Here is a 22874-nt window from a genome sequence, read left to right on the forward strand (position 1 = left end):
CGGAGAGAAAGAAGGAGCGCCTCCCGGAAGCACACGGCCTTCCCCTGGCGTCGAACCAGTGAACTTGCTGCTTGTGACCAGGCCAACCCTGGCCCAAAGCAGAAGCCTCCCAAGCGTGGAGGGTTCCTTTTCCACTTCTCTGGCACCATACCCAGCCCCATGCCCCTGCCTCCTCCTACAAACCCAGCCCCAGGGTCGTCTTCCTTTCCAGAGGCTTCTCTTCCACCTCTGAAGCCCTATTTCCCGCAGCGTCGGCCTGACCATGAGGCTTCCTTTACAACTTGTTTCATTTCCATTTCTTTTCTCTTTTTTTTTCTGTTTCACTTTTTAACATCTCTTCACAGACCCATCTCGTATTGTTAACAAAAAAAAAAAAAGGGAGAGGGGAGGCAGATAAGTGGAAAAGCAGTTATTGTCAGAGATGTGGGCCCACTTCAGATGGTTCAAATGGAGCCACAGGGCACAAAGGCTCAAATTATCAAACAAGACGAAAATGCTCAGACAGCGGCAAGTCCCGGACCTGCCACACAGTGACTCCCATCCAGGCGATGGTTTTCGGCTCTGCCCAATGAGTGCAGCGCACCAAAGACAGTTCTGGGGGCACAGAGCAGGCAGAGAGCTACCCCTGCCGCCTCCAGATGGCACAGAACTTGCCCCTGGGCAGATGCAGCATTCTGACAGGGGCAAGGACTCCAGGGTGAAGGCCTTGTCAGCCTTGGCTCCCTGCCGTTGTCCCGGGCTCCACTGTCAATGCCATGTTGGCTGTGGCTCTCTGCAGTTGTCCTGGAGCTCCACCATCAATGCCACGTCGGCTGTGGCTCCCGTGGTTGTCCCGGGGCTCCAACATCAATGCCACGTCGGCTGTGGTTCCCTGCACGGTTAACCCAGGATCCATCATCAAAGCCATGTCGGCTGTGGCTCTCTGCAGTTGTGCTGGGGCTCCACAGTCAACGCCGAGTCAGCCTTGGCTCCCTGCAGTTGTCCGGGCTCTGGAGAACAGACGGTGCTGGGGAGGAGGGCCTGCAGGATGACCCAGCTGCCACCTTGCCTCCTTCCCTACGTAGAAGAGCATACGTGCTGCTTCAGCAACAAGAGATACCAGTGCGGCCCATGCCGTGTGCTCTGCGCCACGTGGGCTCCCTCACGGAATCCTCCTACCAACGCTTTGTGGGAGGCACCGCTATCATTCCCGTTTTACGACGAGGAAACTGAGCCATGGAGATTACATAGCTAGTCGGTGAGTTCAACTTATGAACTATGAGGTCTGGAAGAGTGTTTGTAGGCATCTAACTTGTGTTTTTCAAATTTTTGAATCTGCAACCTACAGCAAGAGATACCTACATCACGACCCGGTTGCACACTAACACCAGCAAACGACCAGTTGCCGTCAAGTAGACTCTGACTGTGGCGCCCCCATGAGTGTCAGAGTTTCTCAACGGCTGATGTTGTGGAAGTAGATAGCCAGGCCTTTCTTCCCAGGTACCTCTGGGTAAACAAGAACTTCCAACCATCTGTTAGCAGATGAGCACATTAGCTGATGGCACCACCCAGTACCAATGAGCACACACCTATAAAACCCAACGGAAGTTTCACAAAACCACACTTACGCTTCCTGAGTGTGATATACTCTGGTATTTCCTCTCCCCTCCCCCTTCCTTCCCCACGCCCTGCATGCCATTCTGTTCTGTCCCACGTTCTGCCTCCTGCACTGTGAATCCTTCTTCATTCTGTCAGCTGTTCCCTCCTAAGTAGGTTTCCTGATTTGTGAATGGGCTGCAACTTGCAATGGGAAAAACACGGATTGTATCAGCTCCCTCCTCTTACAGAGGAAAGCTGAGTTCACAGACGGATGCCTAGCTGGCCTAGCCCACACAGGTTTGCGGTCCCAAGCTGAAGCCCAGGCCTCCAGCCCCCTCTCCACCACACCTGGTAGTCAGCATCATCTCTCAGCCTTCCCGGGCCCTCCAGAGCTCACTGCAGACCCCCTGGGGGCAGCTGGGTCTCCGGCCATTCAGGCCCAGCCACCCCGGCAGCAAAGCGCAGGCATCACATGAAGACAAGGAGAAGCAGTGGGGTCAGCAAGGGGCAGACGGAGGGGCGGGGGAAAGGAGATAGGGCTCTTGAGAGGGGCTCCCAACTCATTCAGTCAACAATTTTGGGGCGGGGCTGACATGACATCTACCTCTGTGTACCCCACAGCCGCTGGATGAGTCAGTGTGACAGCCCCCACCCGAGCACACTGGCCGTCTCCACGAGGGCTAGCACCCCTTCTTCTCACTGCTGGTGGGAGTCCTTCCTGGCTGGAAATCTGGGAAGCCAGCTGCACTGCTGTAGACGCGGGCCCAATCAGCACAACCTCCCCTGGGCTCAGGGCTCTGACTCTCCCTCGACGTCATTATGTCCCCAACAGAACGGCAATCCCTGTCCTGTCTCCAGTGGGTCCCCAAAGAAAGGCCCTGAGGCCAGATAGGTGGATGAGAGGCAGGATTCACACAAAACCCCTCCCTGGTCACTTCTTGGCATTTTGACAAAACGATTCTGCAACTGAGAAAGGTACGGTTCTTGGCTCCTCTGACATTTCATAGATTTTCGGCAACCCCAGTTCAAATGCCCAGGCATCAGCTCTTCCACCCCAAAGTCTCAGAAGCCTCTCCTTCAGCTGCAGCCACCTCTGTCACTTTCCCAGGCTGCAAGGCATTGGTTCCCGTCAGCACCTCACAAGAATCCATCCCCCATGACACACACGCGCACGTACACACACACACCTCACAACACACATGCGCACGCGCCAGCTTACGCAGGAGGCATGCTCTACTTTACCATCTAAGCAGCATCAATTCCGAGAACTGGAAAAACAATACCTCAGTAGAAACCTGTTCAGTGGCACGCCCAGAAGGTCCTGGAGGCCAGGCTAGTAGCTCTGTCTTCTTAGCAGAGGGGGACAAAGGACCAGGCAGGCCTGAGGGGTGGGGTCAAGTGCAAGTGCTTCAAGACAAGTGGGTGCACTGAAGCTAGAATCAAGAGAGAGAGCTGGCTGGTGGGGACAACGGTGGCCTCTCCATGGCAGGCCAAGCAGACTCTGCCAAGTGGGACCCAGCTCAAGGGAGTGGGAAGACAAAGACAAAGCACTGAGCAGGAAAAGTGGAGGGCCGTCACTTCTGTGACTGGGAGACGTGGAGCAGCCAGAAGGGCACCCGTAAAAGACAGAAGTCGCGGTGTTCAGGCACAGGGACCGGCGAGAACACCTCCAGCTCTGGCAAGAATGCGGTGCTTGGCCATCCCACCCTCAACCCACACTGCCGCCCTGTTTTGGGGGCCACATTGTGTTCTTTTTCTTTTGAATTAATTGCCAACATTTAAAAAACAAGAAATTGTATAATGGCCTCTAGATTCTTTACTTCTCTTGAAAAATCAGAACATCTGGACTGTCCAAGATGCAGAACACCTTGTCAATGAGGGGAGGGCCCCCCACTGGGGCACAGGGACCCAGCTGCCCACAGGAAAGCTGCTTCACTCACTTATGTTAATGCCTGGCCCCTGTAGGCATAGAGTTGGTGACCCTTGAACTATGAGGTAAGGGAGACCTGGGTTCCCATTCCCCTGCCATCATCCCAATGTGTGACCTTGGGCAAGGCCTTGCACCCCCTGGGCCTCGGGAGCCATGCAATGAAGGGAGTTTGGAACAAACTGCTTTTTCAATCTGTGCCTTCATGAGACCATCTCCAGTTAAACCAGCTGCTGGGGAATTCGTTCTGCTCGTGGCGACCCCATGTGTGTCAGAGTAGAACTGTGCTCCATCGGGTTTTCAAAAGTAGATAGCCAGGCCTTTCTTCCAAGGTGCTGGTGGGTGGCTAGAACCCCCAATCTTTCGGTTAGCAGCCAGGCACATTAACAATGTGCACCACCCAGGGACTCAAATGCCATTTCAGGCCCCTTTTAACGGGGTCGGCCAGTGTTGCTTTCCCAGCAAGGAGACAGGCTGGCGGAGGAGAAAGGTGCCAGCACGGCCCTCGCAGCAGCCCCGCTGTACCCAGGCGCCATCCCCGAGGCTGTGCTGACGCCACTCCTCGGCGGCTTGGTACGAATATTGTGTCAGAGATTTGAGATATTAAGAATGACAATGCGTTATTACTGCAGTGAGGAAATCTCACGAGTCCTGGAGATAGGATTTCAAAATCCTCAGCCAAAAATCAATACTAATGCCCAAGAATTTATAAAAGAAGCACGTTGGTCCGCGTTTGAGAAGACACACTTTCGGTTTCCGGCTAAACCAAAAGGACAAGGGTGTGTGTATCTTTCGGGAAGGGCAGGAAGCAAAAAGTGAAAACCACAAGTGGGATCCCAGGTGACGAAGGGGACTTGTAGGGAGGGGTTGGACCAAGATCCCACAAAGCCAGCAGAGGAACCAGGGGTACACACAGGGGCTTCCGCTAACCCCTCCAGGAGGGATGGGGATGCAGGGAGACCCATTTCCCTGGCCACTCCTGGAGCCCCCTTCTGTCCTGGAAGCCAGCGTTTACAAAGCAAACAAGGAAGGGCAAGTGGGAGGGCCAGGACTGGGGCCCTGGAGCCTGTACCTAGCCGTAAAATGGATATAAAAATAGTGGTGCCTGCTCCCTCCTGAGATTGTCATGAGGATCAAATATTTATTTTAAAAAGTCAAATGTGTTTTAGGAGGCACCAAGACCCACCACAACCAGCATAGGCTCTGAAGGCAGAGGGAGCTGGGTTTGAATCTGGGTTCCACCTCTGGAAAATGACAATAATAATGCTTGCCTTCCCTCATAAGGATGTTACGAGGATTAAAGGTAGTATCTACACAGTATCTGGTACATTGGAGATTACCAAACCGGTAGGTGTTTCAATATTATGGTCATTATTTTAACATATAAACAAATATTAAAAAAACCAGTTACTGTACTGTCGGTTCTGCCTCACGGCGACCCCAGGTTATGTCAGAGTAGAATTGTGCTCCATAGGGTTTTCAGTGACTGATTTTTTTGGAATTAGATGCCAGACCTTTCTTCTGTGGTGTCTCTGGGTGGATCTGAATCACCAGCCTTTCAGTTAGCAGCTGAGTGTGTTAACCATTGGCACCACCAGGGACTCCAAACAAACATAAAGTACATAAAATACACCCTGTCCTTGGGTGGTGCAGATGAGTAAGTGCCTGGTCCTCCCAGGATGAACTTCTCCTGCCTGTGCCCGAGCCTGGTGCGTTCCTGGTGTGGGCAGGGCGCTGAGGAGTTCAGCTGGGCTGGGGGGGGACAGCGTCTGGCACACGGCCGGGTGGACAGCGTCCTAGACACACAGCTGGGGGGACAGCATCTAGACACACATCCGGGTGGGACAGCGTCCTAGAAACACAGCTGGGGGGGACAGCGTCCTAGACACAAAGCTGGGTGGGACAGCGTCTAGACACACGGCCGGGTGGGACAGCATCCTAGACACACAGCTGGGTGGGACAGCGTCTAGACACACGACCGGGTGGGACAGTGTCCTAGACACACAGCTGGGTGGGACAGCATCTGGCACACGGCCGGGTGGGACAGCATCCTAGACACACAGCTGGGTGGGACAGCGTCTAGACACACAGCCAGGTAGGACAGCATCTAGACACACGGCCGGGTGGGATAGCGTCTAGACACACAGCTGGGGGGGACAGCGTCTAGACACACATCCGGGTGGGACAGCGTCCTAGACACAAAGCTGGGTGGGACAGCGTCTAGACACACGGCCGGGTGGGACAGCATCCTAGACACACAGCTGGGTGGGACAGCGTCTAGACACACGACCGAGTGGGACAGCATCCTAGACACACAGCTGGGTGGGACAGCATCTGGCACACAGCCGGGTGGGACAGCGTCCTAGACACACAGCTGGGTGGGACAGCGTCTAGACACACAGCCGGGTAGGACAGCATCTAGACACACGGCCGGGTGGGATAGCGTCTAGACACACAGCTGGGGGGGACAGCGTCTGGCACACAGCCGGGTGGGACAGCATCCTAGACACACAGCTGGCGGGGACAGTGTCTGGCACACGGCCGGGTGGGACAGCATCCTAGACACACAGCTGTGGGGGACAGCGTCTGGCACACAGCCGGGTGGGACAGCGTCCTAGACACACAGCTGGGTGGGACGGTGTCTAGACACACGGTTGGGTGGGACAGCGTCCTAGACACACAGCTGGGTGGGACGGTGTCTAGACACACGGGCGTCACTATGTGCCAGGCACTATACTACGCACTTTGCGTGTAGTATCTGATTTAATTTCTACAAATAAAGAGTTATCCTCTTTATTTACCCCCATTTTACAGGCGAAAGGATTAACACATGGATTGAGTAAATTGCCAAAGGACACAATGGTATCAGTGATGGACATAGAATTTCAGTTCAGGAAATCTGACAACAGAACTTCTGCTTTTAATCCCTACACTATAATGTGTCATGTGTTGTGAATGGAGGGGTGGATGGACAGATGGATGGATAGACAGTGATGGACAGATAGATATGTGGGGGATGAATGCTTAGATGAATGGTGGATGGACAGACTATGAATGGGTAGATGATAGATGGATGGATGAATGAGTGGATGGGTGGGTGGGTACCCAGATAGATGGTTGGATGGAGGGGTGAATGGTGAATGGCTGGTAATAAACGGATGAATGGGAATAAGGATGAGTGAGTGAATATAGAGAGGTAGTTGGATGGGTAACTGGACGGATTGTTGGATGGATAGATGGAGGGGTGGATGGATGGATGGATGGTGATGGATGAGTGGGTGGATAGATAGACTCCTGAATGGATAGATGGATGGACAGAAGGGTAAATGGTGACTGGATGGTGATAAATGGTGACTAGATATAAGGATGGGTGGGTGAATATAGAGGGGTGGGTGGGTGGGTGGACGGACGGACGGACGGATGGTGGATGGAGGGAGGAGTAGATGGTCAAAGGATAATGGGTATAAAGGGATGGGTAGGTGTAAAGGTGGATGAATAGATGGATGGATGGATGCCGTGTGGGTCCATGTGAGATGGATAACGGTCACGCACCAGCTCAGGTCTGCCTCCTTCCCCATCACCCAATGCCTCAGCTCTGGAAGATAAACAAGGAGATGACCCAAACGGCAGTTCCCATCAAAACTGTATAACATGAAAACCACAGCCTGGCTTCCATCTTGTCTCACCTAGGAATTATCTTCACCCAGCCTACCCAAGTGCTGAGTTTTCAAGCCCACCAGGCCATTGGTGTCTTCTTGCCTCATGGACCCTTAGCTGAGGCCTAGGGCAGGATTTAAAGGGCATCAGGGAGAACACGAGCCATGCCCAGGGTGAGGGTAGTCAGTTCTGCTTGCTCAGAACCTTTGCATCCACACGGAAGACTGACTTCGGTTTTTTTCATCTCCCAATGTTCCCTATGGCTCTTATCACCCTCCAGTAAGGGCAGAAGTGTCACTTCTTACCCAAATCCCTCCCTTCCCCCTAGACACAGTTAGATGCTCCCCTTCTTCGTGCTTCCATACATATTTCCCTCTTCGAGCAGCTCCTGAATTGATGTGCTAGTCGCTCTTTCCCATGGGACAAGAAGCACTAGAGTGGAGATTTTGCCCCATCGTCTCTTGAGGCCCCCACAGCCCTTAGCGCCATACTTTTCACAGAAAGGACTCAATAAATACATGTGGAATTGATTCCAGTGTCCTACACCGAGACATCGAGGGACCCCACAGCCTCCCCTGCCCCGGCCATAAGTAAATCAGCGTCCAGCCACCAGGCCACAGAATCCATACCTGCAGTTGCTTCTTTATCCACAAGAGAGCACCGTGTCTTGAAGCTCAACCCAAATTCTTTTGTAAATGCCTGGTGTACTTACAGAATGCTGTGTAACTCAAAAATTATAATTAAAATGTCTTAGCTCCTGTATTTATAGTAACATTTAAACTACTGTGCTTTCTCGAAGTCGGTCATTTACTTGAGAACAGCACACTTTATGGTGAACAGATCTTTGAAACAGTACCGTGGGGATCTAGCCCAGGCACATGTAACTCAATATATGTCAACAGCTGTAAAAATATTGGTGGGAGAAGCAGGAAAAAAGCCACGAGCCCAGATCAAGTGCCCTGTCTCCAACATCTGACTGTTGTCAGCTGCTCCCTCCTCTTCCAGTAATTGGGCCATTTTGGTGCCCGCTGTCACACAAGGCAGGCCCTCTTTGAGGCTGGATGATCAAAAAGGTTATAAATGAGAATGATTTCGACGCTGGCGGCCTGGAGAGTGACCAGGGCATGCGCGGTGGCAGAAGGGCCTGTTCTAATCTTACCAACTGCACGCCGCCTGGAAGCATATTCCTGGGGCGCGAGCAGCTCCCCAGGGCGAGGCCGTGGTAAATTCCGCCTAATCCTTTCTGCATACAAATGAGCTCCTGGCAGGAGGAGCCTGGCCAGACACACAGCCCAGCGCCGGTCCTCCTCCCCGCTCCTCTTCCCTGGGTTGGCTGTTTTTGCTGAACAAACAATTGGCCAGACTTGACAGTGGAGGGGGCTGCTGGCTGGGGGGCACCAGAGGGAGGGACACCATGGCCAGAGCCAGAAAATAATGCTTTGGGGGCTCCTGGGAGGTGGCGCTGAGTGGTGTTCTGACCCTCTGACGCCCCAGCCTTGTAGTGGGGACAAGCGGTGGCATGGCCCGAGGGGCAGGAGGCTTTGCCTGGAGAGGGAATGGAGTGTGCATCAGCAGGGCCAGGTGGCAATCTCTGTCCCAGGCTGGAGCTGCTTTGAGGTGATGGGACAGCTGGGGCGGGCACCTAAGCCTTCCCAAGGCGCAGCACTGCATCACCAGGATGCAGACCGGCTCCTTCCCCGCTCATTGGTGGAATGATGTTGTTGTTAGGTGCCATCAGATTGATTCTGCCCAAGTGACCCTATAGGACAGAGTAGAACTGCCCCCATAGAGTTTCCAGGCTGTAATCTTCATGGAAGCAGATGGCCAGGTCTATCTCCTGAGGGCCACTGGGTAGATTTAAACCGCCAACCTTTTGGTTAGCATGGAGGCTGGCAAGACGAATTCCAAGGAAGGGTCCCCAGCTGGAGTCCCTCAATCCCACCCCGGGAAGGTCAGGGGCTACCCTGCAGTTAAATGAGAAGTCTAGTGCTAGAGGAAAATTTGAGGGACAGGCCCCTGGCCTTGAGAACCTGAGGGGCCCAGGGCAGTAGAGGGATGGCCCCAGAGGGGCTGACCCACAAATGGGGAAACAGCCCAGAAGAGGAAGGGATGAGCTGCTGGTCACAGAGGGAACAGACGAAACAGCCAGGACAAGTTACACAGTGTCCCCTGTGGCGAGGTGGGGTGTGGTAGGTCTCTGAATTCAGGCTTGCCTTCGGTGAAAAAAATGGAGGAATTTTACTGAAGGCAAAACTGACTTCAGCGGCACTTCAGTGGTAGAATTTTTGCCTTCCACGTGGGAGACCCAGGAAACCCTTGTTGCATAGTGGTTAAGTGCCACAGCTGCTAACCAAAAGGTCAGCAGTTCAAATCCATCAGGCACTCCTTGGAAACTCTATGGGGCAGTTCTACTATGTTCTACAGGGTCGCTATGAGTCAGAATCAACTCAACAACAATGGGCACGTGGGAGACCCGGGTTCGACGCACCTCACGCACAGCCGCCACCCCTCTGTCCGTGGAGACTTGCATGTTGCCGTGATGCTGAACAGGTTTCAGCAGAGCTTCCAGACTAAGACGGACTAGGAAGAAGGCCGCATATCTGCTTCTGAAAATTAGCCGGCAAAAACCCTGTGGATCACAATGGTCTGATCCCGTTGTAAAGGGGGCCCCATGCGTCAGGGGCTGACTTGATATCAGCTAACAACCACAAAAATGGGGGAAAGACCTGTTTTCAAAACCAAAGTGAGTCCCACAGTCAACTCTGGGGCAGGAGTTCATCATAGGGACCCAGACCGCTACAATAGCCGGCGAGTCCCTAGATAAACTGTGCTTGATCCTCACAACCTCTGCATGGGACCAAGGAGCAATTTTAGGAACCCTGGTGGTACAATGGAAACCCTGGTTGTGTGGTGGTTAAGTGCTACTACTGCTAACCAAGAGGTCGGCAGTTTGAAACCGCCAGGCGCTCCTTGGAAACTCTATGGGGCAGTTCTACCCTGTCCTATAGGGTCGCTATGAGTCGGAATTAACTTGATGGCAGTGGGTTTGGTTTGGGTTTGGGTGATACAATGGTTAAGCACTCGGCTGTTAACCAAAAGGCTGGCGGTTGGAACCTGCCCAGCAGCTCCGTGGAGAGAGACCGAGTGATCTACTCCTGTAAGGATTACAGCCTAGGAGACCCTACGAGGCAGCTCTGCCCTGTCACGTGGGGTTGCATTGAGCCGAAAATCAACTCGATAGTAACCAAGAACAACAATGAGGGCAATGTAAATAAGTTAATATATGTAAAGTAAAACTGCCTTGGCACACAAGCTTTCAAGAAGCATTAACTAGTATTCTGATGTTCATTTTTCAGAGAAGAAAGTGCCAGGGCGCAAAAAGACCAACGGCCACTGCTCCAGCTTTTCAGCTACCTGCTGGCTAGGCTAGGGCCCCAGTCCCTGGTAACTTCCCAACTTGAAGGTGGTCTGGGATAAGAGAGGCAGGTCCAGAAGTGGGTCCAAGGGAAGCCCTCCCCAATGTGGGGGACATCACGCCCTTGGCTCAGCGGTAGGCCCACAACAGATCCAGGCTGCCACGCATCTCAAAAGCATCATTTGCCCAGTTTTGCCCAGTGATAGAAACACACCCTGCATCTACATCTTCCATGAAAATCAGCAGGAATTGCACATTTTGAGGACCCAATTAGGCTCAGTGTGTATTTGACAACCTTTCAACCTGCAGAAGACATTTATTTTTACAACACTCTCCAGCTGAGAAATTACTAGGTTCCTGCCCTTCCCTGAATAGTCTTGCCATCGGGAAGCACCAAGGTGTATCTGGGAGTGAGGCAGAAGACCCCTCGGAGGTGCCTGGCAACGACTCTCATCACCACTCGGAAAGTGGGTCTCAGCTGTAGGAATGGCCAAGGTGAGGCCCAACCCTGAGCCCTGAGAGCCACAGGGACCAGCCTCAGGGGCCCTGCTCCTGGCCCAGGCTGACCACGGGCATGGCCTGGGTCGACTGCCCCTGAGGACAAGGATAATAATTCTGGAGGCCTAATTGCCCCTTCCACTTTCCCACCATCCCCTGTGTCCCTCAGGCCCCCTCCTAAGTGCCTCTCTGAGAGGCAGAAATGTGTTCATATTTGGGGTGCTTTCCCACAGAGAGGAAAACAGAGGCCTAGAGAGGTCTACTGACTTATGGGTGGCCTTCCACACAAAAAGGGCAAAGCTAGGCGTCAATCCAGGACGACTTCCACCACCTGCTTTATTCTCCCCGTCTCAGAACACAGGCCACACTTGCTGTCAGATTCCCTGAAAATACTAAGCCAGACAGGGAGGGGTTCTCTTAGGTGGTAGGTCGGGGGACAGGGCAGACTGTGGGAAATAAAAAGTAAGGAGGGGAGGGCAGAAGGGGGAGGAGAGGGGAGGGGATAAGGGGACAAGAGGTGAGGGGAGGGGAGAGGATAAGGGGAGGGGAGGGAATAAAGGGAGGGGAGGGGGGAGGAGGGAATAAGGGGAAGGGAGGGGAGGGAAGGGGAGGGTGGAAGGGGAGGGAAGCGGAGAGGAGTGGAGGGAAGGGAATAAGGGGAGAGGAGTGGAGGGGAGGGGATAAGAGGAGAGGAGGGAATAAGGGGTGGGGAGGGGTGGGGAGGGGAGGGGATAAGGGGGGAGAGGAGGGGAGAGGATAAGGGGAGGGGAGGGGAAGGGAGGGGATAAGGGGAGGGGAAGGGAGAGGAGCGGAGGGAAAAACCTTCCCTGGTAACGAGGTAAGGAGGGTGAGATCATCAGCCCAGGGTCAGATCGGTAGAGGTTCCCCTTTAATTTTTCCAGGAGGCCCCAGCGAAATTCCTCATCAGACTCCCTGTCTCTGAAGAAATTACTCCAATCCCTTCCTACTCCCAAAGTGAGTAACTAGACCCAGTCGTGTCTCAACATCACTGACTTGTCTCTCTCTCCAGAGCGTGATTCTTCCCCACTTAAAAGGCATCCGTGGCAGGGAAACGAGGTTCACAATTCTGTGTTTTCTCGAGGTTGACATGCTCGTGACCCTGGCTCTGTTGGCCTCTGCCTAGTGTCATCCTTGGAACCAAGGCCTCCTGCCCACATCGAATCATCAGGACCGTGCTGGGAAATAGCGCCAAAGATCCTTGAATTTCAGAGGTGCTTCATTTTTTTTTTTTTTTCATAGCAGGGCCCCACATGTGCTGATGTTTTCAAATAACCCCCTCAAAAACCCAGTTGCCACTGAGTTGCCTTCAATATGTCAGAGTAGAACTGTGCTCCATAGAGTTTTTAATGACTGATTTTTCATAAGTAGATCACCAGGCCTTTCCTCCAAGGTACCTCTGGGTGCACTCAGACCTCCAAACTTTCAGCTAGTAGCTGAGCACCTTAACTGTACAAACCCAGGGACTCCAAATCCAGTTGCCATTGAGTCAACTCTGACTCATGGCCGCTTCATGCGTGTCAGAGTAGAACTGTGCTCCATAGGGTTTTCAGTGCTGGTTTTTTGGAAATAGATAGCCAGGTCTTTCTTCCAAAACTCTCTAAGGAAGAGTGAAATCAAGGCACTATCTCAGGAGAGGTACAAGCAGAGCTTGTGAATTCACCAAGTGCACATTCGTGATTCAAATGTTAGCCTCTCGGATCTCTGGCCACCTAAGCGCGGTGGTGACTTTGCCAGGATGGACGGTGTCCCCAGTCAAACGCCATGGGGAGGAAGCCATCCCATCACAGCAGCCTGGGGCAGGGCTACCAGTCGGAACATGTGCGCTGTGTGGCTTTGTTTGCCCCCCAGACTCAGCTATCTACATGCGGCAGGTTGGCGATTAGCAAAATAGCAATTGCACTGAAGCTGGTGACAACCAGCATAGTGGTCACCTGAGGAGAGCCCGTCGCCCGGAGCCACCAAGCCTGGCACTCCCCCATTTGAGTCCCACAAGGGCAGGAGCTTTAAGCATTTAGGGAAGCTTGGCCAATCATTTCTGTGAATCTTTACTGCCCGGACAGATTAAACCCAGGCCCCGAGCGGCCCTCCCAGTTGACAGTTTTTCTTTCAAAAAGGCAGAAGGTACTGGAGCCAAGTTCTTGGAGCCGAATTCCTGGACACAGTTTCCAACTATTCCAATCAGCCAGCTCTGTGGTTGGGCTGGGATTTCAAGCTTGCCACAGTATGAAGTCCAGTTTGGGCTATATTCCCTTCCCTCTCGCAGCGTGATGAAGGTTTCCCCGCAAAATCAAAAGGCTTACTGTCAAGTTTTCGATTGGTCTGAGCTCCGCACTATCATGTGTGTGGTGATGGGAAAGAATATGAATGTGGTCCTGGTTCTACCATGGGGCCTGGAGGCCTTGTCCAAGCCATCCAGGGCCCTTATGAAAGTGGAGCAGAGCTCTTTTCATGTATATTCCAGCTGCTGAAATTCCCCAGATGCGCCACAGTGTGCAAGTATAAAAAAGAACAATGGCTGGATAAAAAGCGAGGTAAGTCTACCGAGTCCGCGAAGACAAGCCAGCCTTGCTCATGCAAGGGGAAACCAAGTCTGGCTTCTCCTCTTCCTCCTCCTCCTTTTGTTTTCTTCCTCTTTTTCTTTTGCATTTGGAACTTAATGAAAACAAAGTCACCATGTTTCTGGGGGAGAAGGCACAAATTCAGCAAAGGAGGTCGTCACTTGGGAAAAACACAGAGATGATGCTCAAGGCTCAAGCTGATGGATGTAATTCATATCATCTTTCTTTTTTTCTTTATACATATGTATAATATGCATATGTATACATGTGTCCACATATGTGTGTGTATAAAGTAGTGGTAGCTGGTGCCAGCTTGAACTGGCTCCTGAGAGCTGACTGTGCACTTTTTTCCCCCTAACTCCACATTCAGGGAAATCATGGCGGGAACTCAAAATCAACCACGGTAGGAGTGTTTAGGAAACCCTGGTGGCGTAGTGGTTAAGTGCTATGGCTGCTAACCAAAGGGTCGGCAGTTCAAATCCACCAGGCGCTCCTTGGAAACTCTATGGGGCAGTTCTACTCTCTCCCACAGGGTCGCTAGGAGTCGTGATCAACTCAACGGCAATGGGTTTAATGGGTTAGGAGTAAGAATGTGTTTTTTTTCCTCAGAGATCCAGTTGTTAAATATGCAGCAGCACACCGCTACATGTGCTACAATGAATGTATGTATAGATGTATATACTTACACACATATATAGGAGTCCCTGGTGGGTCAAATGATCAACATGCTTGACTGCTAACCAAAGGGTTGGGGGTTCGAGTCTACTCAGAGGCACCTCAGAAGAAAGGCCTGGCAATGTACTTCTAAAAGATCACAGCCATTGAAAACCCGTGAAGCACAGTTTTATTCTGACACACATGGTGTCGCCACGAGTCAGAATCTACTTGATGGCAACTGGCAACTTGTGTACATACATTGAACCACCAGCTTTCCAGTTAGTAGTCAAGCATTTAACCATTTGTGCCATCCAGGGATTCACACACATACATGTATGCACATATACATGTGTGTACACATACACATACATGTACGTGGATAGATACACACACAGATATATACATGCATGTATATACCTAGTATAGACATACACTACATAGATACATACATGTACACAGATACATGTATGTACCTGGTATATACATACATGTACACAGACAGAGGTTACATGCACGCACTATTCACATTTTATGCTCCCCCCAGCTCATCACTCCTCTTTGAGTATTCTCTGAAAGCCACGCTAGAAGCAGGGATCCCAGGGAATCTGTAAGCTTTTATAGTAAAGAAGAAAGAGAAGCCATCTCGCTCCTCCCAAACGTAGAAACAGTGAGTAAACTGATGCCCGTTTGCTGAGCGTTAACTCCCTCCGATTCCTGCAAATTTGCTGCACTTGTATTTCCTTCCAGCCCCAGAATTAAACACTCTTCTAATTTCTCACTTCAGGTGCATTAAGTCTGATATAAGGCACAAATGAATCATTTCATTGATAATAAATTTTATAATCCATGCAGCACTTGCTGGAAATGGATATGTTCTGGACGCATTCATTATTTCTCCTAATTTGGAGAGCACAGGGCTGCAGCAGCTCTGCTCACCCGGCCTCCTGGTGATCGCCCGCGATTTCCTGCTGGTTTGAGGCTCAGTTGACAGTTCAGGCACGTGCTCTGCTTTACGTGGAAAAGTTACAATAGCCACTTCACGAGGTCATCACTTTCGTGAATTTAAGAAGCTACACAACATCGATGTGTGTTTGTCTCCTGCAGACAGGTTTTATCCTGCCAGCTTAGTGGTACAGTGAGAACTGGATATACAACCCCGCTGAAGGCAGTGTCTGGCAACAAATGCATCGATGGGAAGAGACCATTGCAGGACAGTGGGCTGATGGGAGGAAGAAGGAAAAAGACCTAAGAATTGCTGGTGGCTTTGAGCTTGCTTGGAAAGGGTGACGGTGAAGGAGGTGGGTTTTGACATCAGACAGACCGGGTTTCAGTCCCAGGAAGCCCACTAGATCTGTGTGATCTTTGACAAGTCAACTCTGTGACCCTGTTTCCTCATTGGTAAAGTGGAGCTAAAAATAATACCTACTCCTCAGGACTTGAAAGGACAAATGAGATGAGGTCTATAAAGTGCTGGCACAGAGTCGACACCGGGTCAACACCCAGTGGGGCAGCCATTACCTGTTCTTGGGCCCCAGGCTGAAGAGGGAGTCAGGAAGTGTTTGCATCAGGGGAGAACCACCAAGAAAGTAGAGTTTGGCAATTGGGTCGGACAAAGCTGCCTATGACTGTAATGGTAAGCTGGGGTGAGTTCCCCGTTATGGGAAGCATTCAAGGAAAGCTGGCAAGTTGTGAAAGAGACTCATGAATGGAATCTGGGTCAGAAAGATGACCAGAGGTTCTAGGTTTCCAGGTCCTTCTCTTGCAGAGAAGTCTATTCTAGATTAAAGAGGAATTTGACCAAATGGTTAACATTCATCTGCACTCACATGCCAGCACAGTTGTAAGCTTTTTGCATGTCATTTAATTCTCAAGACAACCGTATGAGGGAGATGCTATCTTATCCTTGTCCTATAGATGTGGAAACTGGGATGTAGGGTGGGTAAACAACCTGCCCAAGGTTGCACCGAAGTGGTAAAGCAGGGACTCAGACAGAAGCAGTCTGCCTCCCAGAGCTGGGCCCTTGGCTTCTAGACCTGCTCGACCCCGAACCACACCCTGGAACCCGGCCAGGAGTACCTGCCTGCACGTCTTCCTTGGTGCCCATCCTCTGGCCTGACACTGAAACCCACCCGTGCCACCCATACAGCAAGCTCGGGAACACAAGCAAATACCTGAAACCTGATTGCATGTTAGCAAGAAACCAGCATCTCCACATCCACTCTCAACCCTCAAATCATGCCAGTGACGGGGCAAGCTCGTTTCCTGTCTGAGGTCCGGCGTAACGGCACGGACATCAAGCCTCTTCCCTTCACAAAAACCGCCCCATTTGTGGATGAAACCAGCATCATTAACTCTCTGCCTGGGTTTGTGTTTATTCGATAATCAAATGTACCTGATACTTCCACAAGCTACCACACATATAGGAGTCCTGGTGGTGTGGCAGCTAAGCACTCAGCCGCTAATTAAAAGGTTGGCAGTTTGAACTTACCCAGTGGCTCAGCGGCAGAAAGACCTGGCGATCTGCTTCTGTAATGATTACAGCCAAGGAAACCCTACGGGGCAGTTCTGCTCCGTCCCACGGGGCCCTGATGAGTCAGGAGCAACCTGCCAGCACACCACACCGCCAACCACACACGACTCCTGATGGGGCAGTTCTGCTCCGTCCCACGGGGCCCTGATGAGTCAGGAGCAACCTGCCAGCACACAACACCACCAACCACACACGACTCCTGATGGGGCAGTTCTGCTCTGTCCCACAGGGCCCTGATGAGTCAGGAGCAACCTGCCAGCACACCACACCACCAACCACACACAACTCCTGATGGGGCAGTTCTGCTCCGTCCCACGGGGCCCTGATGAGTCAGGAGCAACCTGCCAGCACACAACACCACCAACCACACACGACTCCTGATGGGGCAGTTCTGCTCTGTCCCACGGGGCCCTGATGAGTCAGGAGCAACCTGCCAGCACGCCACACCACCAACCACACAAGACTCCTGATGGGGCAGTTCTGCTCTGTCCCATGGGACCCTGATGAGTCAGGAGCAATCTGCCAGCACACCACACCACCAACCACACACGACTCCTGATGGGGCAGTTCTGCTCTGTCCCATGGGGCCCTGATGAGTCAGGAGCAACCTGCCAGCACACCACACCACCAACCACACACGACTCCTGATGGGGCAGTTCTGCTCTGTCCCACGAGGCCCTGATAAGTCAGGAGCAACCTGCCAGCGCACAACACCACCAACCGCACACGACTCCTGATGGGCTTACTCCAGCACACCACACCACCAACCACACACGACTCCTGATGGGGCAGCTCTGCTCTGTTCCACGGGGCCCTGATGAGTCAGGAGCAACCTGCCAGCACACCACACCACCAACCACACACGACTCCTGATGGGGCAGTTCTGCTCCGTCCCATGGGGCCCTGATGAGTCAGGAGCAACCTGACAGCACACCACACCACCAACCACACACGACTCCTGATGGGGCAGTTCTGCTCTGTCCCACGTGGCCCTGATGAGTCAGGAGCAACCTGACAGCACACAACACCACCAACCACACACGACTCCTGATGGGGCAGTTCTGCTCTGTCCCATGGGGCCCTGATGAGTCAGGAGCAACCCGACAGCACACAACACCACCAACCACACACGACTCCTGATGGGGCAGTTCTGCTCCGTCCCATGGGGCCCTGATGAGTCAGGAGCAACCCGACAGCACACAACACCACCAACCACACACGACTCCTGATGGGGCAGTTCTGCTCCGTCCCATGGGGCCCTGATGAGTCAGGAGCAACCTGCCAGCACACCACACCACCAACCACACACGACTCCTGATGGGTGACCAAGTAAGGACACAGTAAATGCTTGTTAAACGGATGAATAAGCGAGTAAATTAATTCACCATTGATGCCCCACATACAGCAATGCCACTGAATTGTGAGCCTACGTTGTGCTGTTTACAATCACAATGGTGGTAACAGTTAGTTGGATGTTATTTTGTACAGTAAAGACTCATCAGACCCCTCGAGTGAGGACACCTTTGCTTTATGCAAAAAGAAGGACAGATCTAGGTTTCTCCCTGGTGTTCTGATTTTTCTGACATTGGGGGTGGTCTCGATGGGCTCTCAGGTGGCATCTGTGATGACGGGAAGCACCCTCTCTTCGGTCTGAGTCAGCCTTGGGAGCCAGAGTCAGATCCCTGCAAGAGTCTTTCTCAGCATAAGAGGAGAAGACAGGCCTTGAAGGCCTCAGAATTGAGGTCAGAAAGTCTGGGTCTCTGAGCTACCGCCAGGGGGACACCAAGGTCTGCTGGTGGCAGATGGCTCAGCCAGTGTTCTTTTTCCTGGACACCGGTGGACCTGGGCAGCCCCCAAGGCCAAGAGCCACCTGCCATCTTAGCCAGGGAGCCTCTGGGCATGGTGCAATGCCACAAGCTCCTGAGGCCCTTTGGAAATAACGTGGAAACACCCAGGTATCCTTCTTGTTCACCCAACTCCCAAATCAGCTATTCGGAGCAAGCCACAGTGAGAAGCTGGGTGGTGTGCTCAGCTCTGGGGCCCCAGCCTAGCCCACGGAGCCACCAAAAACCAAACCCATTACCGTTGAGTCAATTCCAACTCATAGCGACCCGACAGGACAGAGTAGAACTGCCCCATAGGGTTTTCCAAGGAGCGCCACGTGGATTCAAACTGCCGACCTTTTGGTTTGCAGGCGTAGCTCTTAACCACTGCACCACCAGGGTTTCCACAGTTCTGTACAAAGTTCCTGGTCTGGGTGGGCCACCCCCATGAATCTCCCCACCTCCCCCTCCTTCGTTTCCTTGCCTTCCAAATCCCCAGCCTTCCACAGCTCCTCTCCCCCATCTCCTGATTAACAGCCGGTCACCTCATTTAGAAAGCTAACTTTTCTCAGAGTTCCATCCCGTTCTTGAGGTTTCAGTTGGAAACTTGGCCTAGATGACAGCTGTGTGGGCCTCTCCCCAGCTCAACCCAGCAGGAGTTCTAATACTCTTCATTCTGGGGCTGGTAGCTGCTTTTAATCTATCAGCACGGTGCCGCAGCTGCTGTAAGCTAGCTGAAAACTGTCTGCATACAGGGCGAGCCATTTGTAACCTTTTTCAGTGCAAATGTACATTTCAGCAGAAATGCACCACCGGGCTGTCCCATGCCTAGGAAACATGTGGGCCCAGAGGGGCCGGATCCCCCCATGGACCAGGAGGTTCCCTCTCTAAAACCCAGCGGACTTTCAGAAGCCTGAACATATTATTGTTGGCTTGGTAATTTTATCCTCATAACTCCACTTCTTGCCCCCAAGGGGACTAGAATGCTTCTTCACAAGCCTCGGCCACAGTGACTTCTTTGCCTCAGGACCTCTGCAACCAGGGCTTCTCTTTGATTCTTCCTAAGTGGTGGCATCTTTTCTCCCCAGAGAAGCAAGCAGGCCCAGGTTTGTGGTGGCCTTCGAAGCGCATCCATCCCCAAGACCCAGGGAGGGCCTGGGCCCAAGGCAATGCCACCTGATTCTCAAATCTGCTGGCACCACCAACTCTAAAGGGTCCCTCGTCAATTCACTCAGCAGCATCAAACCCAACAGGGGCTCCGTGAATGGCGTGTGGCAGGGGGAGTTGAAATACATGCCAAATATTAATGATTACAGTTCTTACAAAATAGCCAGTATTCTTCAGGCATTAAACACAATTTTAGATGTCATAGGGAAAAAGAAAAATCGGGAAGTAAAAAGGAAAGGGAAGAGGTGGAAGGAGAGAGGGGGGAGAAGGGGAGGGAATGGAAGGGGTGATAGGAACAAGGAAGATAAGCCATGAGAAGGCAACATCAGTCCCTCCCTCCACACTCTGTCTTCCCACAGTCCTTGGTGGTCAGCAGGAGGAGGCCCGGCTCTCTCTCCATTTTCAGAACTCCCCATCCTCCTAACCCCAAGCCTCCATCACTAGGGAAGACAGGCTCCCCAGGCTTCTATACCTGCCGCAGAAGAAATTAAACGATGTACTCATTGGGTAAATCTGCTGCAAAAGACCTTTTTAAAGTGTTGAAAAGCAAAGATGTCACCTTGAGGACTAAGGTGAACCTGACCCAAGCCATGGTATTTTCAATTGCCTCACATGCATGCAAAAGTTGGACAGTGAACAAGAAGAACTGATGCCTTTGAATTATGTTATTGGTGAAGAAATTGGAAATACCATGAACTGCCAGAAGAATGAACAAATCTGTCTTGGAAGAAGTAAAGCCAGAATGATCCTTAGAAGTAGGGATGGGAGACTTCATCTCATGTGCTTTGGGCAAATTATTAGGAGGGACCAGTCCCTGGAGAAGGACATCATGCTTGGTAAAGCAGAGATTCAGTGAAAAACAGAAATGAGATAGATTGACACAGTGGCTGCAACAATGGATTCAAACATAACAACGATTGTGAGGATGGCGCAGGACCAGGCAGTGTTTCGTTCTGTTGCACACAGGGTCGCCATGAGTCGGAACCAACTTGATGGCACCTAACAACAACAGAAGCCTCCAGACAGTGCTCCTAGTCACGGCCTCCTCTGCTTCCTAGGGCAGGCACACAGAGGGACCTTCTACACCCAAAGAGGGCCCAAGACTCCTCCCTCCCCGCTCATCAGCCATTTAGATTTCTCTGTTTGCAGAGCAGTGCCCGTGGAGTCTGGTCACCAGCCAGGGCAGAACCCACACCTGTTCCTGGGACCCCTACCCAGCCCCAGCCCAGCCTCAGCACTGGTTGGGGCAGAAGGAGCTGCTACAGAGTTCACAGGGTCCAGAGAAAAAGGGGGGAAGAAACAAGAGAGGGAGGGCGTTTAAGGGGGCAACCCACCTCCCCAAACCCATCCAACTCAAAACCCAGTCTTCCCCCAGAATTGATACGGCAGCAGCTGTATCTCTTTCATTTGAGTAATTATCATATAATTAAGTGCATGAATTACAAGAGAGCCAAGGCATTAAATTAAAATATTTAATGCTTGTAAATCTGAAAATGATTACTGTGCTGATGTGCAGTCAGAGAGAAGTGAGGCTAATGGCTTGGCGGCCAGCACGGGGAGGTGGCGGTCCAAGGAGGTGGCAGCGGGCCTGAGGGTTAACCTGGGGGTCGAGGTGAGGCAGGGGAGGCGAGGGGGGTAGAGGGGGAGGGAGCGGTAACCTTAAGAGGGACAAAAAGAGAGACAAGCACTCCACAAATCTCCCAGCAGGGGAGGGGCACAGTCCTAAAATGAGGGCCATGTGCTCTGAGACCCCCAGTAGCACCGTGGGTGAGGAGCCAGATTCGGCTCACTGTGGAACCCACAGGACAGCGGGAACGGGGCCAATGCTGGTGACATCACTCCTCTGTGCAGTTCTGGAAAGTGCTGGTATCCCTGTGTGGACGGACAAGGGAAGCACAGGAAGGAAGGGACACTTGGACAAGACCACACCACCGGTGTACGCAGGGCTGGGACTAGGCCCAGGCCTCCAAGGACCTAACCCTCCACCCCTCTGAAGTGGTGATAAGCCAGCTCATCTGGCTTTGATGTGGCCCAGGATGGCATTAACTGATCCTTTCATTTCCCAAACCACCCTGTCCCCTCTCAGGAACAAAAGGAGGCACAAAGTTCCCAGAGGGATCCCCCACGATGCTGACAAATAGTTCCACAAAGCAGGAACGGGGGGAGCTTTGGGTTTCTATTCAGAAAACACCACACACCGCCCCATAGAGGCAGGTTAGACAGACCCCCGGGTGGGTTCAAAAGAAAAAAGTTCCTCAGCCAGACCAAGCCTGCCATTTCATCACTGTTCACGTTGGCCAGCCAGGAGTCAGGCCACAGGAGGCCTTGAGGAAATCATCCATTCCTACTTAGAATGCTCTCCCAGGGAAAGGGGAGTGCCCGGAAAGAGCAGCCCAGCTGGGAGCGTACAAAGGGTGGACATCTAACTCCAGTGCAAGACAGAGAGAGGGGGTGAGTGGCCCCTCTGCTCCTATGGCCTCCACCAGAATTCATCATTTCTCAGCCCTTAACGAGACCTTCCAATGCCTCATCTCTTCCCCCCACCACCACCCCACCTCCCCCCTCCTCCCCGTGTGGATCACTTCCTCCGTGGGTGGCCAGCTCCTCACCTCTCACTTGAAATGTTTAGACCCAGCTCAATTTACTCATGTCCCGCAGGGGAGAGCTGCCTTTACTCCCCCAGAAGCAGACTTTGGGTTTTATTCCCATAGGCATCCATTCTCCCTTCTCCCGGGAAAAGGATGCAGATGTCCATCAGGGAACCTCCACCAGAGGTCAACCCCACGCCCTGGAATTAGGTAAGCACCCGACTCAGGTACAGGTGGCCACTGTACTTCATGTATCTGGCCTAAGCGATGGTTCTGGGCTGAGCATATAACCCAGGTCTGACCAATCAGAGCCAATCTGCCAGTTTTCAGTATTATTTGGGTTGGAAGGCACCCTGATGGCACAATGGTTAAAGCTCCCAGCTGCTAACCGAAAGGTTGGTGGTTCAAACTTACCAGCCGTTCTGTGAGAGAAATATAGGGCAGTCTGTAAAGAC

General features: G+C 52.3%; 1 protein-coding gene across 1 annotated transcript in view; it reads right to left on the minus strand.

The window, feature by feature from the left end:
* The window catches only part of ZNF423 (zinc finger protein 423), a 408064-nt gene that overhangs the window by 58928 nt on the left and 326262 nt on the right, over nt 1-22874 (minus strand). The gene's annotated exons all lie outside the window — the stretch shown is intronic.

Source organism: Loxodonta africana, chromosome 21 (assembly GCF_030014295.1).
Source record: "Loxodonta africana isolate mLoxAfr1 chromosome 21, mLoxAfr1.hap2, whole genome shotgun sequence".
NCBI lineage: Eukaryota > Metazoa > Chordata > Mammalia > Proboscidea > Elephantidae > Loxodonta > Loxodonta africana.